Source organism: Pteropus vampyrus, unplaced genomic scaffold, assembly GCF_000151845.1.
Source record: "Pteropus vampyrus isolate Shadow unplaced genomic scaffold, Pvam_2.0 Scaffold67, whole genome shotgun sequence".
NCBI classification, from domain to species: Eukaryota; Metazoa; Chordata; class Mammalia; order Chiroptera; family Pteropodidae; genus Pteropus; species Pteropus vampyrus.
The window spans coordinates 5,386,853-5,396,272 of NW_011888848.1; positions in this window are offsets into that span (position 1 = coordinate 5,386,853).

Consider the following 9,420-nt stretch of genomic DNA (forward strand, 5'->3'; position numbering starts at 1 on the left):
GTTATATTTCTCCTACCTTTAAAACAAACATTTAAAAAAACTCGTGGACTCCGAGGAAGATGGCGGACTAGGTAAAAGCAGAGTTTGCCTCCTCCCAGGTCCACATTGAAATTACAACCAAATTAAAAAATCACCTGAAGTCCAGTATAACACGTACGTCTGATAACATAAAGAAGGAGCCACATTGAAGCCGATAGGAGGGGCAGAGTCACGAATCGGGCTGGACCCACACCCATGGGTGGTGGAGGAACACCAGGAGGGAGAGCAAGGCTGCAGAGGCTTCTTTGAAGTAGAGGGGGATCCTGGACTTATTCAGGGGATCCCCATTCCAGGGTCCCAGCCCAGGGAAGAGGAGATTCCAATAACACTGACTATAAAAACCAGAGAGGATCCCGGCCATCTGGGTGAGACGGAGGGATACTGAAACCCTAGACACCCCTTTGAAGGACCGACACACAGGCTTTCTGATCTGCGGACACTCATGCTAAGATTCATTCTGAGAAAGTCTGCATTACCAGAAGCCAGAACGAAGCTGAATGCACAGCCACCATTGTGCCTTAGTCAAGCCCTACTACGGGGCAAGCCAGCTCGACTGTGCAGACCCCTCCCACATTAGGAAGCTCTGGCCTGAGGTGATCAGTCTGCCCCAGCCAACTTGCAGATTGCCAGGGCTTTTGTTGCTGAATGGCTGCCAAATCCTGCACCTATTCAGGGCCAAACCTTCACAGCTGGCAACCAGTGCTGTGAGCATGCATTTCAGAGACAGTTTCAGATAAATCATTGCTGCCAACATGAACTTGGGCAGATCTCAGGGATCTGTGGGCTAGTCCCAGACAGTAGCTGGCATTGCTATGATCTGGGACTTTTATGGGAACGCACACATGGTTACTGAAGTTGCAGCAAGTCTGAGGCCTTATTGATCTGATGGCCACTGTCTCTCTGAGACCCTGCCCCACCCAACCCACAGATTGTCCCGGGCAGTCCATTGACAATCAACCACCACCTCCCTGCCCCCTTCTATCCCCCACATCCACGCAGGCAACAAACTTTGGCTAGCACAAGGCGGGCTTTGTGGAGAAAACAGCTGTGGGCAGACCATTGTTGCCTTTACGAGCTGCAGTATCTCTTGCGGGATTGCAGGGGTCTGTGGGACCACCCCAGACAGAAGCTTGTCTCCCTGTGATCTGTGACCACTGCGGGAACGTGCAGGCACAGAAATTGCAGAAAACTGAGGCTACTGACCTGACGGCTCTTGACTCCCAGAAATCCTGCCCCTACCAATACACAAAGTGCCTGCCCCATGTTGATAGGCAGCTGCCCCTACCGTGGGGTGATGCATTCTGCAGTCAATAAATCTCAGCCAGAAAAATGAACAAAGTTCAGGGAAAATAGCAACGGGAAGATCACTGCTCCAACACGAGATATAGTATCATTTAGACAAATCTCAGGGGTTTTGTAGGCCCATCACAGATGACAGTAGGTTATACAGTGATATCTGACTTTGGTGGGAATTCGCAGTCTCAGAGCTGTCAGCAAATCTGGTGCAGTGTAGGACTGATGGCCCCGTGCCTCACTGAGATGCGTCCCACCTAATCCACAAATTACCTGCTCCCAGGCAACCCAGTCCCATCCTGTGCTCTCTCCTTGGGTCACAAATTCAACAGCAAACAACAGCACTCAGTTCGTGCGGCCAACGCAAAGCCCGTTCAATCGGGAAAAGCATTTGGTGGTGGGCCACAAACTTATGCCCACAAGCTTTAGTAAGTCTTAAACAGAGCTTAGGTGTTTGCAGGCCTGAGGTGGGCAGCAGCTGACCTTGCTACGATTGCAAACTTGTACAAGGAGCCACAGAGACAGTGCTGGCATGTAAACTGACACTGCAGTGGCTGGGGAAAATTTAATCCATAGATCCAGGAGACTCCCAGGGTCCCTGCACCACCTAACACACATATCACCCAGAGGCTCTTCCAGTTTCAGAGACTTATGGGCAACCGATAGGTAATGTCAGGCCTTGGGGAACACTGGTCCCTCTGCTAAACTGCCCTAGGTCATAGACGGGGGATAATTGGACTGCTACCTACAGCGATGTCTCTTCCACTTACCTATAGATATAGGGTAGGCAATAACCATCTGTGGATTACTTCGTAGCTCCCACCAGGTAGCCTTGAGCAATTAAAGGCAGTGGCTCACCTTGGCCTACTAGGGAGCCCCTCGCAAGGGGCTCCAACGCACCCAGAGGCTGCACTAGACTAAAACAGAACAACTTCTGACTAGGCCCATAAGCTGTACACACGAAAAGTGGTTGCAACAAGTACACAACTCTGCTAGGGCAAATCCCACTCAGTGGGGTCAGCCCCTACATAGCAACTCTTATCCTGTGGGCACAGCCAGTTCCCACAATTAGTCAGCCTGAGTGTCAATCCTACCCACTGATCTACTAACACCAATAAAGGCTTAGTGACAACAGATCATACACAACCCACACAGAGATCACATCCAGAGCCCCCGGCATAGGGGATCTGGGAGACTGTGCCACTGGGCCACACAGGACCCCTTCTACATTAGGCCATCTGGCCAAGGCTGAGAGATGAAACAAATATTCCTAACACATAGAAATGAACACAGAGAGGCTAATAAAATGAGAAAACGAAGAAAAAGGCCACAAATAAAAAACAACAGGAGAAAATTCCAGAAAGTGAGCTAATAAAATGGAGGCAAGCAACCTATTACAAAGGTGATCAACAAACTTAGGGGGAGAATGGATGAACACAGTGAGAACTTCAAAAGAGAGACAGTAAGCATAAAAAAAGACATAGAAACCATAAAAAAGAACCAGACAGAAATGAAGACTACAATAACTGAAATGAAGAATACTCTAAAAGGATTCAGTAGTAGATTGGATGAAGCAGATTGAATCAGCAAACTGGAAGACAAAGTAGCAGAATACACCCAATCAGAACAACAAAAAGAAAAAAGAATTTCTAAAAAAACGAGGATAGTTTAAGAGACCTCTGGAACAACATGAAGCGTAACAATTTCCGGATCACAGTACCTGAAGGAGAACAAAGAGAACAAGGGATTGAGACTCTATTTGAAGAAATAATGATAGAAAACTTCCCTAACCTGGCAAAAGAACTAGACATACAAGTTCAAGAAGCACAAAGAGTCCCAAACAAGAGGAATTCAAACAGACCCACACCAAGACATATCATAATTAAAATGCCAAAGGTCAAAGACAAAGGGGGAATCTTAAAAGCAGCAAGAGAAAGAAAGCTGGTTACTTACAAGGGTACCCCCATAAGAATGTCTGCTGATTTTTCAATGGAAACATTGCAGGCCAGAATATTCAAAGTTATGAAAAACAAGAATCTACAACCACAAATACTTTACCCAGCAAGGCTTTTGATTAAAATGGAAGGTGAGATAAAGAGCTTCCCAGACAGGGAAAAGCTTAAACAATTCATCACCAACAAGCTAGTATTACAAGAAATGTCAAATGGACTTCTGTAAATAAAACAAAAAAAAGGCGGGGGGCACTAAAAAAGAAAAAAGAAAGAACAAATATGAATAATAAAATTGCAGTAACTATGTACTTATCAGCAATCACTTTAAATGTAAATGGATTAAATGCTCCAATCAAAAGACCTAAAAGGTTGCCAAATGGGTAAGAAAACAAGACTAACGCATATGCTGTCTGTAAGAGACCCACTTCAGATCAAATGACACTCACAGACTGAAAGTAAAGGGACGGAAAAAGATATTTCACGTAAATGGAAATGAAAAAAAAAGCCAAGATAGCAATACTTATTTCAGATAAAATTGACTTTAAAATGAAGGCTATAATAAAAGACAAAGAAGAGCATTACATAATGATAAAGGAATCAATAAATCAAGAGACATAACCTTAGTAAACATATATGCACCCAACATAGGAGCACCTGCATACATAAAGCAATTATTGACTGACATAAAAGAAGAGATCAACAGTAATACACTCATAGTAGGAGACTTTACACCCTATTGACACCAATGGACAGATCTTCCAGACAGAAAATCAACAAGGAAACAATGGGCCTAAAAGACACACTAGACCAAATGGATTTAATAGATATTTTCAGAGCATTTTACCCCAAAACAGCAAAATATATATTCTTCTCAAGTACACATAGAACATTTTCAAGGATAGATCACCTGCTAGATGTTAGGACACAAAACAACTCAATAAATTTAAGATTTAAGTCATATCAACTATCTTCTCTGATCACAATGGTATGAAACTAGAAATCAATGACAAGAAAAAAGCTGTACACAAACACGTGAAGACTAAATAACATGCTACTAAACAATGAATGGGTTATCAATGAGATCAAGGAAGAAATCAAAATATACCTAGAGACAAATGAAAATGAAAACACAACAACTCAAAATCTATGAGACATGGAGAAAGCAGTCCTAAGAGGGAAATTCATAGCAATACAGGCCAACCTCAAGAAATAAGGAAAAGCTCAAATAAACAATTTAACCTTACACTTAAAAGAATAGCAAACAAAGCCCAAAGAGACTAACAGGAAGGAAATAATGAAGATCTGAGCAGAAATAAATGAAATAGAGTCTAGAAAAACAGTACAAAAGATTTTAGAAGCTCTTCTGTGTCCTCTTCTCCTTAAGTAAACTATGCGTTTCTCTCTATTCCTGCATGAAATCTCCCTGAAGTTGACCATACTTAACTGTATCCAACTAATCTCTTTTTATGCTCTATTATATACACTTCAATCAGAGTATCACCTGTACCACTCTACCAAAACTGTTTTTGTTAAGTTACAAATAGCCTCCATGTTACTAAATTCAGCAATCAATGTTCAGTCCTCACTCAATTTGACTTGTCAGCAGCTTTTTTTTTGAGGTCACGCCCTCATCCTGGAAGCCCTTTTTCATGCGATCTTGAAGATACAGCCTCCCCTGAATTTTCTTCTCCCTCACTGGCCAAATCCTTCTCAGTCTCCTTTACTTATTCCTCCTGTGCAACCTCTTCGATCCACTCCCAAAGACTGAATGCTCAGGGCTTAGTCGTTGGTGCTACTCTCTTCTCAATCTATACTTCTTCCCTAGATGATCTTAGCCAGTGTAATGGCTTTAAACACAATGCCAACTTCATATTTCCAGCCTGGGACTCCTATATTTAACCAATACTCACTATCTCCATCTGAATGTCCAATGAACAATTCAAGATGAAATTCCAGATCTTTCCCTTCAAACTGGTTTGACTTACATGGTCCCCATTTTAGTTAATGGCAGCTCTAAATTTGCAGTAGTTCAGACCAAAAATGTTAATCATGCTTGACACCTCACTTTCTCTCACATTCCACATCTAATCTATTCAGAAATCCTATTGGCTATCTCTTCAAAACACCGATATATTCCAAATCCAGACACGTCACCACATTCACTGTCAGCACCCTGGTTCAGGCTACTAGCATCTCTCACCTGGATCTTAGCAATAATCTTCTGACCATTGTTTCTGCTTCTACCCATGCTCCCTATGTTCTATTCCCAGTATAAGCAACCAGAATACTGCTAAAACTTAAGTCAGAATATAGCACTTACCGGATCAAAACCTCCAATGGCTCCATGTTTCTCTCAGAGTAAAAGTTTTGGTCATTGTAAGAACCCCCAAGACTATCCGTCACCTTCCTCTCTCATGCTGGCTGTCACTCCTCTATCTTTCATTCTCCTTCTTATTCTCTCCTCTTGAGCTATGTTGACCTCTTCACAGTTCCTGCTGCATTTCCCACTAGCATCTGTCTCCTCAGATGTTTTGCACTAGTTGTTATCTCTGCTCTTTTCCTTGAAAGCCAGCATGACTCATCCTCATATCTCTTTTAAATTCTGGTTCAAATATCACTTCATTGGTGGGGGTAACATCTGGCCAACCCATTTAAGTTGTAATCTTCTCACTTGCCTTTGCATTCCCAATTCCTCCATTGTTTGTTCCATTTTTTTCCGAAATCATTATCACTCCAAACATCTTATATAATATATTTATTTACTGTTTTATGGTTTATTATATATCTCCTCCAATTACAATGTAAGTTTTACAAAGATAAGAATTTTCGTCGGTTATGTTCACTGATGCATATGCAGTATCAGAACAGTGCCTTAAATATTAGAAGGCACTCAAGAAATATATGCTAAGTAAATTAATGATACATTTACATTTATATATAGGTTGATTTTATATCCTGTAATATTTTTATAGTATCTTTATTTTGGCCAAGACATTTTCTTACTCAAACTAGTTGGAAACAACTCTCAGATGATGAATAATATACCAAACATAACTGTACATATCCATAATTCTTAACAAATCACTTCATCCTCTCTCAGCCTCAATCCCCCTACTGGAAAAATGGAAATTATAAGTCTTATTGTGTATAATCTCCCAGCTAGGGAGAACCAAAGGAAAGAAATAGTTCTGTGTAATATACACTAGAAAATTAGCTCAAATATTGTTGTATTCTGAGATAGGCATACGCTTACTATACCAAAGACTTATGAGACAAACGTCTATTAAATTTTGTGTGAATCCTAAAGCATTCTTCAGTCACTTTGCCACCTCCACCTATTCCAAATTCATAGCAAAAACAGAAATGAAGAGAATCTTTCTCATATTTCTTTCTGAAAAATCTTTAAAAAGTCCTTTTATAATCAATGAGAAATATTTAGATACTTATAGCATATCAGTTTGACACCCAAAGATGAAAATTGATTTCTCTATTTTATTCACTTGTAGTATCTACACGTATGATAGCCTGTTTTGTTTTCAAAGTGTGTTCCAATGCCCAAATACTCAGATTTCTCAAGGCCACAATTTCCACATATTTTTGTTGATAACTGGTATTATTTTATCATTTTTTTTACCTTCTTTATAAAACTATTGTTGCCAAAATGCCAAAACTATTTTTAAAGTTGCAAATCAGGAAAGTCTGAGAAATAATTTCTTGAACTGATTCTCAAAAGTAAATTCAACACCACAAATAGGAATTATCCATTTAAAGCAAAACAGAAGATCTATGTGTATGTATGTAGATATATATAGATAGATAGAGATAGATATGCATAGATATATAGATCCATAGGTCTGTTTATTCTATTTTGGGCTACATAATTAACACTACAATTACATGAAAACACCATATAACTAAATACAAGTATTATCAGCACTTTATATCAAAGTGCTGCCTGAGGAAATGTGAGTATTTATACAAATACAAATATAAATACTTACATTTATATGCACTTATATGATATATAATGTTGATTTACATAACAAAAGGGGGAAAATAGAAAAAGAAAGTTAAACAGCATGACATAAAAGAAACAGAACCAGACTAAATAAGCTTAATTTACTTTCACTGGGAGCACTAAAGTCTGAGAGGTGATAATTAGAAACACACATTTCCTTTATTAAGTCAGTATCTTTCCCAAAATGAAAAAAGCCTTAGCACACAATGTCTTTATACTTAAGGCAATAAATCTACTTATTAAATGTATTCATATCAATACATTCAATTCAGAACTATTCAACTATGTTAATATAATTTCCAATATATTTTACATAGATACAAAATTTCTATACAAAATATAGAAAATTACCTATAGAAAAATAAAGGTCTATTTTATATATACATATATAGAAAAAACAGTAATTAACGCTAATGTTTCCAATCAAATAACATTTCAAAGAATAAGGAGGGGGGCAATAAAACTGTTAATTCTGAGTACACTTGAAAAAATAAAGACTTAGAAATCAAATTTTAAAATTACTTGCTAATCTCAGTAAAGCTATATAAACAATTGCATTTCTAAGGGGATGGAGGGACCGGAAGTTAATTTCTTAGGGAAAGTATATTTTATACTTTCAAAATAAGTTTAGAAATCATGCTGAACTCAATTTTATGTAACTAAAACAGCCTAACACTATTAAATGGCAGATTCTTCTACTTAACATTACTGAACTAGAAATGCCCGTGCTGTTACCCTGGGAGGAAATCCTTTCTCTGCTCCAAAGCTGTTGAAATCATCTGATAACCCAAGTCGGATGGTGGTGTCCTGCTGCTCAGATCCATGTAACAGCTTTCCATCCTACTTATAATGTGGATCTAAACCCCTCTGCCTGCTGTTCTGAACTCATCCTACAACACTCATTGTGTTGCAGTCGGTTTATGGGCTCCTTAAGGTCCACCACACAGATCAAGCATGTCCCTGCCCAGGGTATTACATTTGCTCTTCCTTCTTCTATGTAACTCCTTCCAGAGACAGTTGTATGTCTGGTTCATCTTTGCATTTAATTCCAATTCGAAGACTCATTAGAGAGATTTCTCCAAGCCTTCACTCTCTCACATAATGTTTGGGACACCTATTCCAGGTACTCGGGCCCAGTGGTGAATAAGACAGACTAGCTCAGCGGTCCCCAACATTTTTAGCACCAAAAACCATGGCTCCTATGAGAATCGAATGCCTGATGATCTAAGTTGGAGCTGAGGTGGTGATGCTAGCATTGGCAAGCAGCTGCAAATACAGGTAAAGCTTTGCTCATTTGCCCCTTGACACTCACCTGCTGCTGTGTGGTCCAGTTCCTAACAGGCCACAGACCAGTACCAGTCCACAGCCCAGGGGTTGGAGACCCCTGGCCTAGCTATCTTCCCTGATAAGGCTTGGGGAAGATCCACAATAAACAAAAAAATACTTGACAATGTCTAAGTAGAACGTAAATACTTCAAGTCTCCTCCAATGAAACATAATGGAAATAGTTCTCTTAACATAGCAAGACATTGAATTGTTAAAAGGATAAATCATAAAATTGTAATATTAACCGTCTTAAAAAATTGTTTGTTGCTCAGTCTCCCTCCAATATCCTCCTCCTTGAATTCCCAGAGAGAGTATAATCCAAACTTTTTTCAGTCTATTCTGTTTTGAAACCCCCTCTGAAAATTATAGGACATAATTCCCCACCTGAAATACTGTCTCTCAATGACCCCATTTCTACCATCTATCTCCCTACCTGATTTCCCCCAAAGCAGGAAGTCCCTTCTGATATTTAATTACCCTCGCTGTTGAGTTTTTCTCAAAATTTATTTCAATCTTTCATGTAATATCAATCCTTTTTGCTTTCTTCAGCAGAAAATGAACACTAAACAAACATCAAATTCTGCTTAAAAGAGTTTCTTTCATTTGAGAACATTATTAAATTGTCGCTCAGTCTTCAGTTTGATAAGAAAAAATGTAGTTTCCAGTGTCTGCAGGTATTGTAAGATACATGCAGTCATTGAAGTGGAGCGAGTGCTCCTATTCAGCAGCTGAGTTCTAGCATCTTTAGTAAAAGCACGACTTTACTGGCTTCCCACAGCAAGGTCAATGCTC